The 14,219-nt window shown below is 34.0% G+C and overlaps 1 long non-coding RNA gene across 1 annotated transcript in view; it reads right to left on the reverse strand.

The window, feature by feature from the left end:
• Positions 1-11,974: 11,974 nt before the first annotated feature.
• LOC144236529 (uncharacterized) overlaps positions 11,975-14,219 on the reverse strand; it is a 231,149-nt gene continuing 228,904 nt past the window's right edge. The window contains exon 5 of the long non-coding RNA XR_013336592.1: positions 11,975-12,276. This is a non-coding gene — a long non-coding RNA (uncharacterized LOC144236529). The remainder of the gene's footprint in view (positions 12,277-14,219) is intronic.

Below are 14,219 nucleotides of genomic sequence, written 5' to 3' on the forward strand. Positions count from 1 at the left end.
TCCATCCTGCTTGCACCCTATCCTAAGCATTTTAACCTCTCCATCTCTTTCTTTCTCTTTGAGTATTGCTCTGCTTTAGATAGATTCAACAGACCATGCAGCTTAAACTGGAATTATTCACCTGTGATTCTTTCTGTTCCATGACTTCTAGAATAGCCTGCTTGGTAGTATACAGATCAGTATATATATATATACATAAAACACACATACATGTGTGTGCATATATACAGACTTGCAAGTACATACTATATGTATGTTTACATATTATATATAAAACAATATTAGATATAGTATTTTTAGAAAAACATATTTTGTCAGGGGCACATGGGTGGCTCAGTCGGTTGAGCCTCTGATTTCAGCTCAGGTCAATATCTCGGGTCCATGGGTTTGGCCCTACATTGGGCTCTGTGGTGACAACTGGAACCTGCTTCAGATTCTCTGTCTCCCTCTCTCTCTGCCTTTCCCCCACTAATAATCTGTCTTCCTCTCTCTCTAAAAAACATTAAAAAAAAATTAAAAAAAAGAAAAACATATTTTGTAATTAAGCCAGGAATTTGCAATTCTTATCACATTGTTGCTAGGAAAATTAAAGTTGAAATTTTTATTTTTAAACCAAAAAATTTGAAGCACAGATCAATATTGCATTCTTGTGTATTTTTTTCTAATTACTTTTCATAAGTATACAAGACAGATCGGTGTTAATATAATTTCACATATATACAATTCTCGACTGTGTTGTATGCATGTAATACAATACTTCAAAGCACTACTTAGTAGGGCATTATCTTTAATCCATCCTCTTCACTTTATTCAGAAGTCCAGGATAAGCTTGGCTACTTAAATTATGATGTCATTGAAAAATGTTGACTGTTGACCCCATCTGTATGCCATGTCATGTTTGAAGCAACCATATCCCTTTCACATTATCTGGGAGCTTTGTGAACAGCTGTGATTGTATTTCCATAAACATGTGGTTACTGGATAATCAACCTCATTTTAGCAATGAAAACCTTCTGACTTGTTTAAAAAAAGGGGGGGTCAACATTAAAGATTAAAGTAGCAGAGTACAAATTACAGAGGAGCTTCAAAGAATGATCTTGACCAATTCCTAGGCACAGAAAAACCTGTAAAATAAACTATCTTAACAAATATATTTAAGCAAATGTAAAATATGATAAAATATTGTTAACACTTAAAAATTCAGATTTAAAGTGATATACTATTAAAATCACAGTTTGATCACTATATAATTCATCAAATAGTTTGATGCACTCAGGTTATAAAATGGGTTTGTTTTATTTTAAAACATTTATGAGCTCTTTTGCAAGATATCATATTATTTTCTTCCATACTCTGCATTAAGCCCAATAGGTCTATAAAATGTCTTTATCCAGTGGCGATAGAGACCATAAAACCAGCTGAATAACTGAACATTTCATTTCACTTCAGCACTAACTAGTCTTATAAAGATCACTTAGGGAATGCCATTTTTATATTTTTTCCCAATACTAAACTTCTTTTCTGAAATTTTAATGCCTCTTCTGTGAAAGATTACTTTAAATCCCATTTAAAGCTATTAGATTTCTCTGATGAATATTTTAGAGATATGTCTCATGGCACTCTTAAAATTAAAAAAAAAAACAATAGTAGGGGAAAATCTCTTTGATGTCAAAAAACTCAATCAATACTTAATTCATTCAAAGTCATTTTAATCAAGGCATATCTCATGTATAATTTTAGATACCAATCCACAAAATTTATAAAGCACTTTTATATACCAATGATCAATCTGTGAAAATCTACAATTTATGAACATTGTAGATAAATTTAAAAGATACATAAAAATTATTTTATATAAAACATCAAATCATTATTCCATGCTGTTTACATTTATTTTATTGAAAATAAACATTTTAGTTAATTTTTGACAAAGATAAGCATGAAGCTTTATGCCATCAAGGACAAAGATATAAGTCAAAAAATCATACATGGTGGCTACATTTCAATGTTGATTGACTAAGTCACTGTATTGGTTTGCTAAGGTTGCCATAACAAAGGACCACAGATTAGGGGGCTTAAGCAATAGGTGTGTATTTTGTCACAGTTCTGGAGGCTGGAAATCTGAGATCAAGGTGTTTGCAGGATTGATGTCCTCTGAGACCTCTCTCCTTGGCTTCTGGATGGCCCTCTTCTCTCTATGTCTTCACAGGGTCATCCCTCTGTCACTATTTGTGTACAAATTCCTCTTCTCAAGGACACCAGTCATACTGGATTAGAGACCATCCTAAACAACCTTAATCTAGTGTAAGTACCTTTTAAGACCCTACCTTCAATACAGCCACGTTCTGAGGTACTGGAGATAGGACATCAGCATACACATTTTAGGGGGCACAAAGCTGCACATCAAGACAAACTGGCATGAAAAAAACCTATTGCTGTAAATTTAGTCTACTCTGAGCTGGAGAAGTGTGCACTTCTAAGTGTCTACCTGATGCATGACTTTATGAACAAAATTACGGTAGCTTTTTATTCAAACCACCAAGAAGTATAGATTTACCTTCTGTATTAGTCTGAGGACACACACACACACACACACACACACGTACACGCGTACACTTTTATTATGTAGAATTGGCTCACATAATTACTGAGAATGAGTCACCTCAAGATCTGTAGTCAGTGACCAAGGCAAACTGATGGTATATTTCCAGTCTAAATCTGAGTTTGAGGACAAGACCAGTGTCTCAGGTCAAAGACAGCAGACAGAGCAAATTATCCCTTACTCAGCCTTTTGTCCTATCCAGGCCTTCACAGATTGGATGAGACCCACTGATATTGGAAAAGGAAACTGCTTTACTCAGTTTACTCAGTTTATCAATTCAGATGTTATTTTCACCCAGAAATATCCTCACAGACATAGTCACAATAATTTTTAACCAAATACCTGGGCCCAGTCAAGTTAACACATAAAATTAACCATTATACCTTTTAACTTCTACACTCCTATGGATTTTGTGAGTTCTAAAGCTTCGACAATTCTGAGGGAAACTTTGCAGGACAATAAGAAAGATAGGATTAAAATAAAAATAGGCACCGAATGGATAGTATTTAGAATGAGAAACAAAATCACATCAAATAGAATCTTTAAAAATTCCAAATGAAGGGACCAATTCCACTTCTCCTATCTAGGGCCTTCAGGGGAAAAAAAAGTCAATATATAATAACATAATATCTTCAACATTAGATATGAAATATCTGTATCTCTATCTGTCTAAGCTAAGCTATCTCACCTATTCAGCTAAGATATTGTCTTGCCCTTTCAGTGCTGCCACTGATCTCTGTCTCTTTTTTTAATGTATATTCATTTATTTTGAGAGAGAAAGGGAGGGGAAGACCGAAAGGGAGAGAGACGATTCCAAGCTGGATCCATGTTGACAGTTGTGAGTGTGTGTGTGTGTGTGTGTGTGTGGTGTATCCTCATACTAATACAAAAGGTATATCTGTGCTTCTTGGTGGTTTGAATAAAAAGCTGCCTTGATAATTTTGTTCATAAAGTTATGTGCATCAGTTGCAGACACTTAGAAGGGCTGACAGCATGCAACCTGAGGCAGGAGCACAGAGGTTGAGATCATCACCTCAGCCAAAATCAAGAGTCAGACGCTTAACAGAATGAACCACCCAGGTGCCCCTGTCACTGATCTTAACAGTAATCCAAAGCAACACTATAACTTGAGGAGGTATCATGTAAAGATTGGGATTTATTAGATAAATGGCAACCTCACAAGGCCAATCATCAGGACAGAATGTCCATGATTATGTGTGCCAGTACGAGAAGATACATAGCATTTAGCATGAATTTCATTTCACAGGAAACCACCTCCCAATATGGGTCTTCTGTAGGAAAGCTGTATTTTGCATTTAGAATTTCAAGGTCTCTTTTGCTTCCACACGATCAATTGGCCAGAGTAGCAACTGATTTTGTAGTTTGTGAATGTGTTCTCTATTCCCTATAGCCCTGGGCACTTCTACTCTGAGGTGATTTTGTACTGTAGTTCACTGCTAGCCCACAGTCTCGGGCTTTCTTCATTTTCCCAAATGATTTCCCGTCTTTTTTTTTTTTTTCTTTCTTTCTAGGAGAGAGAGAGAAAGACAGCATGAGCAGGGGAGGGTCAGAGAGAGAGGGAGATACAGACTCTGAAATAGGCTCCAGGCTCTGAGCTGGCAGTCAGCACAGAGCCCGACGCGGGACTCGAACCCACGAACCGCGAGATCATGACCTAAGCGAAAGTCGGACGCTTAACCGACTAAGCCACTCAGGCGCCCCTGATTTCCCTTCTTAACATGACAAATCTTGGATTCCTGAGTAATCTTTCAGTCCTAAAAAGATTCTAGCTTTCAAAGAGACAATGTAGCCACCAGATTATCATTACTCTTTGAGCAGAATCACATGTCCCGTTGATGACTATAATGACCATTTGGTACAATAGCTATTTTATAATTTGCTTTCCAGTAACTTGTCCTCACTCCAAATGGATTGACTCCCAGACCCAGGGATTCTAGGTTGATTACTGATTGTTAAACCCCTGTTGATTCTCATCCCCAAACCCTAAAAATAGCCCAGTGATTCTTTTTGTGTTTTTTCCCCAAAAGTCCTTAGCCTGAAGAGGATGGAGTTCATCTGTTCTTGGTCATCACTGGCAGGCCAGCACCATCTTTTAAAGACTACCATCAATAATACAACGAATCAGGATGAATTCCTCAATATATGAAAAATGAAATAGTTGAAATGTGAAATAAAATTGGATAAATTGGAATCAATTCACCCAATGAAACTAAAACAAAATTGAGAACAGTCCTTAATGAAATATTTAGTCAGCAGTTTTATATCACTCCTTTACAGTCTGAGTTCTATTCCTTATACTATTTCCTATAGCCTGAGTTCAATGTTAATTTCAATAATTTTTCAAGTTTCTGAATTCCCTATAGCATAGCATGAATATGGCAGCAATACTCATGATATATAGAGCTTCACAAAATTCCTTAGATAATCTACTATTGAGTATGATTTTTCTGACACAGCTTAGGAAAAAAAAGTTCTCCTCACTACTGTAGATGACTCATGAATATTTAAAATACTTGCTAGCTAGTATTTAAAATACTGTCATTAACACAAATAATAAGAAAGTACAAACAATCTTTATTTTAGTTGAGAGCTCATACTTATTCTTGCACAAGAATGGTCATGATTTGTTTTGACTGTGTCCCATACAGTGGAAAGATTGTTAATAAGCATTTCAAAAGATCCAATATCGGGAAACTAGAGGCAAAAGAAAAAAATTGTGATTCACATACATATGAAAGTGAATAAGCAGTCTTTATAAAAGCAATAGTTAACCATGTTAAACCAGCAGTGTAATTTCATAGATGAAATCATAGGTTTGCATAGCAAAATACTATTTCTGTAATAAAAATGAAGGTTGATGTGTTATTTTTATTATTTCTCATAGAAATAATAGAACCTAGAAAATAGAACTATATTCATTTTTTTTATCCTCTAAAGTGCCTGTTAAGTGCCTTTTAAATTGCCACAGAATATTTTTTTGGACAAAATTACTTCACATACTTTTTGATAATTCTTAACAGAACATCTTCTTTTTTTGTTTTTTTAAGCAATTGTACAGAAAAATAAAGTTTGTAAATTCAGCTTTCAGGGCATATATTTGACCCAATTCATTTCTAAGTATTTCATGAAGGAATTCATCTTTGTTAACTAAAATCCAAGCCTTTATACATTAATTAAAATGTATTTTTATATCTTTTTTATATGAAGATCCTCAATTCTGTGTATGGATGTTATTTATGGCATCAGAGATGAAGACCTACCTTTAACTAGATAAGTTTATGTTAAATCAGAGTGGTTGATACCTGGAACAGATCAAATACAGAGACTTGGAAATGTACTTATATGGTTCATGCAAGATCTTTATTAGTGAAGTTGAGATTGAAAGAATATTAGAGATTGTATTCAGATTGAAGAAATTTTATACTATTGAACAAGTACTAAAAAACAGATTCAAATTTACATTTATTAAGTACCAGTGTGTTGCATACATTGTATGTAGGTAATTTGCAATTGCTTATTTCATTTAATACCACAATCACACTGTGAAATTGTTTTTATTAGATTAAGTGATTAAGTGAACTAGTAGTGTGGTATGAATTTGGCTTTTTTTTTTTTTTTTTTAGAGAGATAGAGTGCAAGTAGGGGAGATGGGCAGAAAGAGAAAGACAGAGACAGAATGAGAGAGAGAGAGAGAGAGAGAGAGAGAGAGAGACAACCTCAAGTAAGCTCTATGCTCAGGACAGAGCCTGATGCAGGGCTCAGTCCCACTATCCCGGAATCATGACCTGAGCTGAAATCAGGAGTTGGATGCTCAACCAACTGAGCCACACAACACCCCAAATTTGGCTTATTTTTTGAAGGGGTAAGGGTTCATGGCCCCACTCTATTCATTCTTTTGAACTTGTTTCTTTATCCCTCCTAGTACATTCTATGAATCACTCGTTTTCACTTTAATAATTCCCTCTGCTTAAATATCAAAATTTGAATCATTTCCTTATAAAGAGAGCTCTTGCCGATAAACTACTCAGTCACCAAGTGAGACTGATTTTACTTATGTAACATTTTTTTTTGCATTGTCTCTTCATTTGCATGTCAATATCAACCTTTTTATGTATCAGTTTGTGACCATTTGTAAAGTGACCTCCAAATTTGTTTCCATACTGATCAGTGTCTTCTTTATATCCATTAATCACACTCATGCCAAAGTAAGGTAATATTTTATCCCTTTTTGCCATGTTTAGAAGACTACAGTATTTCCCCATTGCTTAACAAAAACAAGGAGAAGATATAAGATGTATGTTTACATTTTATATCCATTGCTATTTCTATATTTTTAGATAATTTTATTCTATATGAAATATATTTTATTACTACCAACTTTGTAACTTTTCTCATGTGATTCCTTCTCTTGTTGCCCTTCATCACATGATGTAAAAATCCACGCTATCTCTCAGTGCCTAGAGTAAATAATATGTAGTCAATGATTCAGTCCTATTTCATTAGTACACACACACACACACGCACACACACACACACACACACAAACTTGAATTAATTTGTCTTATGCCATTTTTATTCAAACATTAAGTCATGGCTCAGAATCAGTCCTTAATCTGCTGTTTATCAATTGGTTATATCAACGTTGATAATATTTAGAAACTTTTATTTAAAAATGATGTTTTACATTTAAGCATGAAATCAATGAATTTTCTCACTGACAAGATGATATCACATGTGATGTGAGCTAAGTTCAAGTTATATGTATAGGACTACCTTAGAGCACGTAATGTTTTCATATTAGATTGTCTACATTTACTTAAGTTTATAAGATGTAAGTAATTTGCTCTTTTAACTTTAATTTTCCTAATTATTTTATTTTAATCAAGTTATTGTTTTTAAATCTATATTTTAACATTGTTAGCTAATTTAGAGAAGCAAAACATGTTTAACTGTATTCACTGACAGTAAAAAAGCATCTTTGAACTTTCTCTCAAAAAGTTCCTAGGGATGTGAAAGAAGTAAATCAACTAATGATAATGGAAATGATTCCAAGAAATGGAGACCATGCTAGTTCAGACTAGTTTTAATTGGGAGTTCTGCTCCTCATGTAGCTAAGTTTTGTTTTTGTAGCCATAATTGATATTGCAATGTTAAAACCAACTAACCTATTTCAAAATGTAAAAACTGTGCAACAAAGTCATAAAATCTGAAGAGGTATTTATATACAAAGTATACAAGTAGACTGAAAGCCAAATGAATTATTTGAAAGAGTAAGGCTGCTTTAAAATCTGTCAGAAGCAGATCTTCACTATTTAATATGTAAATATTAATGCTTTACAATTAGCCTATAAAATAACACTTTTGTTTGCTAAGACTGAATATATATATGACTGCTGAGACATTAGGAAGAGTCTATATCAAGGAAATATTCCTGGAAACATTGGGTTATGACTTTGAGGCAAACAGAGTAACTCAAGTCTTACTTTTCAATGGCATTATAGCTCAATCTATTCAGGAACTGTGTGATAAATATAAAAGACTAATAAAGGACAAATAAAATTTACAAAGTACTTTTTATTTATTGTTTGATACTGACATAGCTTTGCAAAATTGTGTAATTTATAGATGATGTGTAATTTATGGATGATGTGCTTATGAAGAAAAATTATTTTCTTCCCCAATGTAATAACAGTAAATAAGACTGTATCTGACCTATAAAATGCAAACTTACATTATCAGCAAATGTTTGGAGTATAAGTTAAAAATTAAAATGTTCTGATAATGCAGCTACAATGATAGGAAAATAATCTGGGGGTAGTTACTAGTTCAAGAAACTTGCAGAAAATACCTATCAGTCAATACATGTCTTCCTTCATCAAGAAAGTCATAATAAACTCAAACCAAAACATCAGCTGAATTCAATAGAGTATTTAGTGAACTGCAAAACATATACCAGATTAAATTGACATTATTCTCTTTATGACATGATTAAGAAGTATCTGATGATTAGTAACTATTTTTACATGCTTAGGTACAATAGCTATCATGGGAAAAATTCTGGAATGAACTTTTCACATAAAAAGAAACCAGTATGGCCCCAACTTTTAGAAATGTTAGTTGGACAATTGGCCTTGCTTATTAACCTGATATGTTCTATGATTTTAATGAGCTTATAACTTCCAGTATATGAGGAATGCAGTATGATTTTCAAAGGTAGATCAGATCAAAGGGCAGAAATGAAAATTAGTGTAAGGACAAGGTTTCTTCATATTTTTAAGACATTACTAAGAGATATTCTGTAATTGCACCATAATAATCAAAGAAGTAGATGATGATCCCTTAACACCTTATGTATAATGTAACGTCTTGAGTTTATTTTCAAATTAAAATAAGAACTTCTACATATTGGAAACTTAGAATCTGGAAATCAATTTATATCACTGAAAGAAGATGTTCTTTTTTCCCAAAACACTTTGTTTAAATTTAACTCTAAATTTTCTGCATAATTTGCAGAACTAGCTACTAATTAAAGATTGAAAATATACATTTCATTTTAGATAAAAGTTAAAAAACTGAGTATACTAAATTTGCTTAAGATGCTTTAAAATCTTTGTCCTCAGTGATATATTAATGTTATTAAAACAAAACAAGAAAGTTCAGATATGCTAGAAGGTTTTTCTTTGTTTTTCTTTTTTCCTATGTTAGGCTTGTTCAAATTATATTTATTGAAATGTAACTTTATGTTGGTTGAATCCAGAAATAAAAGAAATAGTGCTTCTATTTTGCATGTCTAATGTTTAGTCTCATGCCAATATTTTAATTTTCATTCTATAAAAGTATCAGTCCAGAAAAGTGATCTTTCACTACAAAAGTACTGTCATTATCCTTCTCTGCTGTGTTGTGATGCCTATATTTGTCTTATTTCTTTGCTACATTATAGCCATTTTCACATCCTCTGAAGTTGTAGCAGCATTGCACTCTGAGAGTTCCCTTGGACAAGACTAAATGAGTGAATAAATATCCAAGGATGGAATAAACATCCACTGTCATTACGCAGTTGTAACAATATTGGTTACAAGTTGTGGTCTTGAGCTCGAGGTACTGCAGGTAGCAGGAAAGAATCATAATTTGTGGAGTAGCCAGGGTGAAGGATAATTCAAGGTCAATTGGAAGAATGAAATGTGCATGACATTTAATGTTAGTCAAATTTCAGCTTTTTAAACACTATCCTAGTGTTTAAACAAAATATGGCTTCAAGCTCAATTTATGTTGCTGGTCGTGTTTTCAGGATCTCCAGTTAGAACAATGGGTTTATAACTAGATAATTGGAGACAAAATAATGTAGGGAGGGTTGCTTGGGTGGCTAGGTCGATTAAGCGTCTGACTTTGTGTCAGGTTATAATCCCATGGTGTGTGAGTTGAGCCCCATGTCAGGTTCTGTGCCGACAGTTTAGAACCTGGAGCCTGCTATGGATTCTGTGTCTCCCTCTCTCTCTGCATCTCCCTCCCTCTCAAAAGTAAATAAACACCAATAATAATAATAATAACAATAATAATAATAATCCACTGAAAATAATAATAATGTAGTGAAAATAACTTCCCTTTTTTTCCAAAACACTTATTTAACTGAATTGTATATAATCTATGTATTCAGTATTTCAGTATGTATGTATCTATCTATATATCTTTATCATCTGTACTTAAATATATCTATATATCCTAAATCTACATGTAATTACGGCCAGTCTCTTCTGTTGTAGTTTTCCATTTCCAATTCCCTTCAAGACTGTCCACCTGGTATCCAGGCTGCATCTCAGTTACCACAGACTAACCCTGAACTCATCGTCTTTTCCAGAGTCAGTTCCTGAATGCGAATTTCACATTTTATTAGTACCATAATCTTTAACTCATTCAGATCTTCAAATTCGTAGTCTTCTCTGACTTTTACTACTATCTTTTCATATACCCTATTGGCAGACAATCCCGCAATATGCCCAGGAGTACTTTCTTATTTTATGATCTGCTTCCATAATTTTTGTCTCTGATGTGCTTCAACCGTATCCGTATGTGCAAATTGTAAGAAGCCTTTAAAGCCCAGATAAAATATCATAACCTGCAAGTTTCCCCTAACTCTCCCAGTATGAAGTAGTCTCTGCCTACACTTTACTATATTAACATTCTCTTCTAAGCATCTTTTGACACTTACTGCTTTGGGGCAGTTATACTGTATACTGTCATTTTCTTTGTGGAGGAAGAGGTTGTCATTTACATTTTTTGTAGATACCATACCATCATGAAAACAGTCTCTCACTGGTAAGTGGTAAATGAAAGTTCGTTGAAGGACATGTAAGCAAAGGTATCTTAAATTATATTTCTCCATCACTTTAATCCCATACAGAGGAGGAGAATGTATATGTTTGAACCTTTAGCTTAGACCATTAAAGCAGGCAGATACAAAGCATCAGATTGATTTTTAATATGCTGATGATTATACTGTGAACAATAAATGTTTTTATTTACTATCAAAACAATAAAGTAGTCTTAAACCATGAGGGAGGTGCATCAAGTAGGAGCTGTGATAAAAAAAGAAGCAATCATTGCAGAACAATAACTAAATGTTTGAAACGTAGGCACAAATCAGTGAAAATGTATGAACTATCAGAAAGGAAGATTTTCCTTCACTGGCTTGAATCTACACAGTCTTGAGGGAAGTTTTCTACCCTATCTCATGTAAAACTTTTATGTCAGTAGCAATTCCAGATACATAGAGAGGAGAATAAAATTCAAACCCTCATGTAAACATAAATTTTGGTTTTTGTTGTTACTTTGTTTTTAAACAAAGCAACTAGATAAGAATAAAGGCAATAATAATGATGTTATCCATTTCATTTCAGAATACACTGTGCCAATTAGGAATGGTTTCAATTCCCTGAAAATGAGTTCTAAATTTCAATATGAACTTTATAGTGTAAATGGTAAACGTACCATATATTTATAAAAGCTTATATATTCTTGGTAATGGAAAGATTGAAATCACATTCTCATGCTGTAGACAAAGAAATGTATAACCCAAAGAAGTGAAGATAAACCAAATATTTATATTAATTCTGAGTTAAATGTTGATTGATTGACCGGTTGGTTGGTTGACTAATTCAGTGGGTTTTGATGGAAAAAGTATTTTATACCTTGTCCTCTCCACAGTATAAAACATTCATCTGACATAACCCATTCCTCAAGGGTGCAGTCTTATAGAAGAGATAGATATACAAACTATAATTTGAAGTCAGGATAACATTTAAATTTTTTCTTTATAATGCTCTAGAAGCATAAAGAAAGTAAAATAATGGAGGATGAGAGAAAAAGAGTATTGAAAAATAACGTTTTACAGAAGTATAATTTGACGTGACTCTTGAAAGATGTGTTAGTATCAATGTGTTCTGGTTGTCTATTGTTTGCAAGTACTTAGTGGCCTAAGATAATAATTGTCATTGTATTACATCTCACACTTCTGGAGGTTGCCAGTTTTAACCAGGCAGTATTCTTTAGGGGTCTGCAATGAGTTCATATTCAGATAGTTGCTAGGGCTGGAGACATTGAATTATTCCTTCCCCAGGTGAAATTTGGTTGATGCTGCATATTGACTGAGACAGGAGCTGAAGAAACAAACAAAACAAAAATCGACATGAGGTTTTTTTCATATGGGTTTCCTCATGTTTTAATGACTTGGTTCCAGGGGTCAGCTTCCCCAGAGAACAAGTCAGATGTTTATGGCATTTTTAAGAGCTAGCCTCACTTGTCACTTAACCTCACTTTCACCACATTCCATTGGTTAGGTCACAAAGGACTGCCCAGGTTCAAAGGGAAGACTTCATAAGATCAACACATGGAATGGAATATACCATGTCAAACATGTTTGGAAAATATAATCGATCATACCATGTTACGTGTTTAATGTGTAAATGAACAAAGGGAGGGAAACAGGACATTCTTGTCATGTTAGCATGTGGAAAATATTGTGGTAATTTCTCCACCATTCACTGCATCTCTCCTTTATTAGTTAGCTGCTCTTCTCATTCCAGGGGCCAGGGACAGTTTCACTGACCTGAGCCAATCAAACAAAAAAAAAATCTCATTCCCCCTGACCAAAGTGATTGCTTCAGGGTTAAGTACTTGCCCCAATCTGCCAAATCTAGAGGAAGTTAGGGCATTTTTCATGATTAAAAATCACATTTCCTTTTTCTCAAATATGGATGAGATTTGTGTAACCTACCGTCTATTTGAAGCCATTTTAAGTTCATAAATAGAACATGCATTAAATAAATTTGAAACTAACACAGGCAGATAGGACAAATGAGAAGAAATTATGCCTTTGCTACATTATTGATTCCCTGGAATGAGCAAACCCTGAAGACTGTTCTACCTTCCAAGTATGTGAGTTAATAATTCCTATACTATTTAAGCCAATATGAATGGAGTTTTCCAGAAAGCTAAAAATAGCACAATAAGTGATTTAGACTTTGTGCTGTAGGCAAAATGATACAGTTAATTAATTTGTAATAGAGAGAGAACTGATCTGATATTTGCTTTAGAAGGATCAGTTTAGGAGTGGTATGGAACATGCATTGAAACGCAGCAAAACTGCAGGGTGGTTGTTAGATGGCTGCAGTGACTCATGCACATGAGAACAGAATGAGTTACATTTTAGGAGGATTGGGATAGAGAAGGCATGTTGAGGAGATATATTTTATTTTTTTTTAAATCCTAGGATTCTTTTGAAAGTGACTGGCTAGGTAGTGGTAGAATTCAAAGAGATATGGAATATTATAGGAAGTGGATTCAGGGGAAAAAAAAAATGCTTCCAGTCAAGTATGTATGTGGAAGCAAAGAAGGAAATATTTTTCCAGATCTCCGATTGTATCTTCCCTCATTTATTTAAAAGTTTTAATTTTAGGGGTGCCTGGGTGGCTCAGTCAGTTGAGCATCCACCTTTGACTTAAGTCCAGATCTCACGGTTCATCAATTCGAGCCCTTTGTTGGGCTCTCTGCTGTCAGCACAGAGCCTGTCTGATCCTTAGTTTTCCTCTCTCTCTACCCCTCCCTGCTTGCTCTCTCTTATTTGTCGAAAAATAAATGTACATTAATTGTTTTTTCATTTTAATAGCTATCCTGCTGTGTTTTTATGAGTAGAGAGACTGAGTTGACATCAGGAGAGGACAAACTCTAGGAATGGATAGGACACAGACCTTGTCTTTGAAGCGGCTTCAGAAAGTTATTGTTGTTTTTTTTTTTTTTTAATACAAAGAGATGTATTGATTTTAACTTGTATTTTAACATATTTTATAAAAACAAAAGTGGAATTTAGGGCAGCTGTCTTCTGTTCTTTCTTTCCGTACCTTCTATCTTTGTATTTCACCACTTAGTCATTCTTTACGTGTTACAGGAGAACTGAGGTAGGAAACAAAATTAACAGAGTATCTCCCATGCTCCTTCTTAGTGATAGGATTAGTTAGTGTTCTCTACATAAAAATATTTATAAATATAAATAAATTTTCAAAGCCTTCCAGTTGCTGAGGAGAGGCCAGAGGTCTCAGGCACT

The sequence above is a fragment of the Crocuta crocuta genome, unplaced genomic scaffold (assembly GCF_008692635.1).
Source record: "Crocuta crocuta isolate KB4526 unplaced genomic scaffold, BGI_CrCroc_1.0 scaffold435, whole genome shotgun sequence".
In the NCBI taxonomy this organism is placed as follows: domain Eukaryota; kingdom Metazoa; phylum Chordata; class Mammalia; order Carnivora; family Hyaenidae; genus Crocuta; species Crocuta crocuta.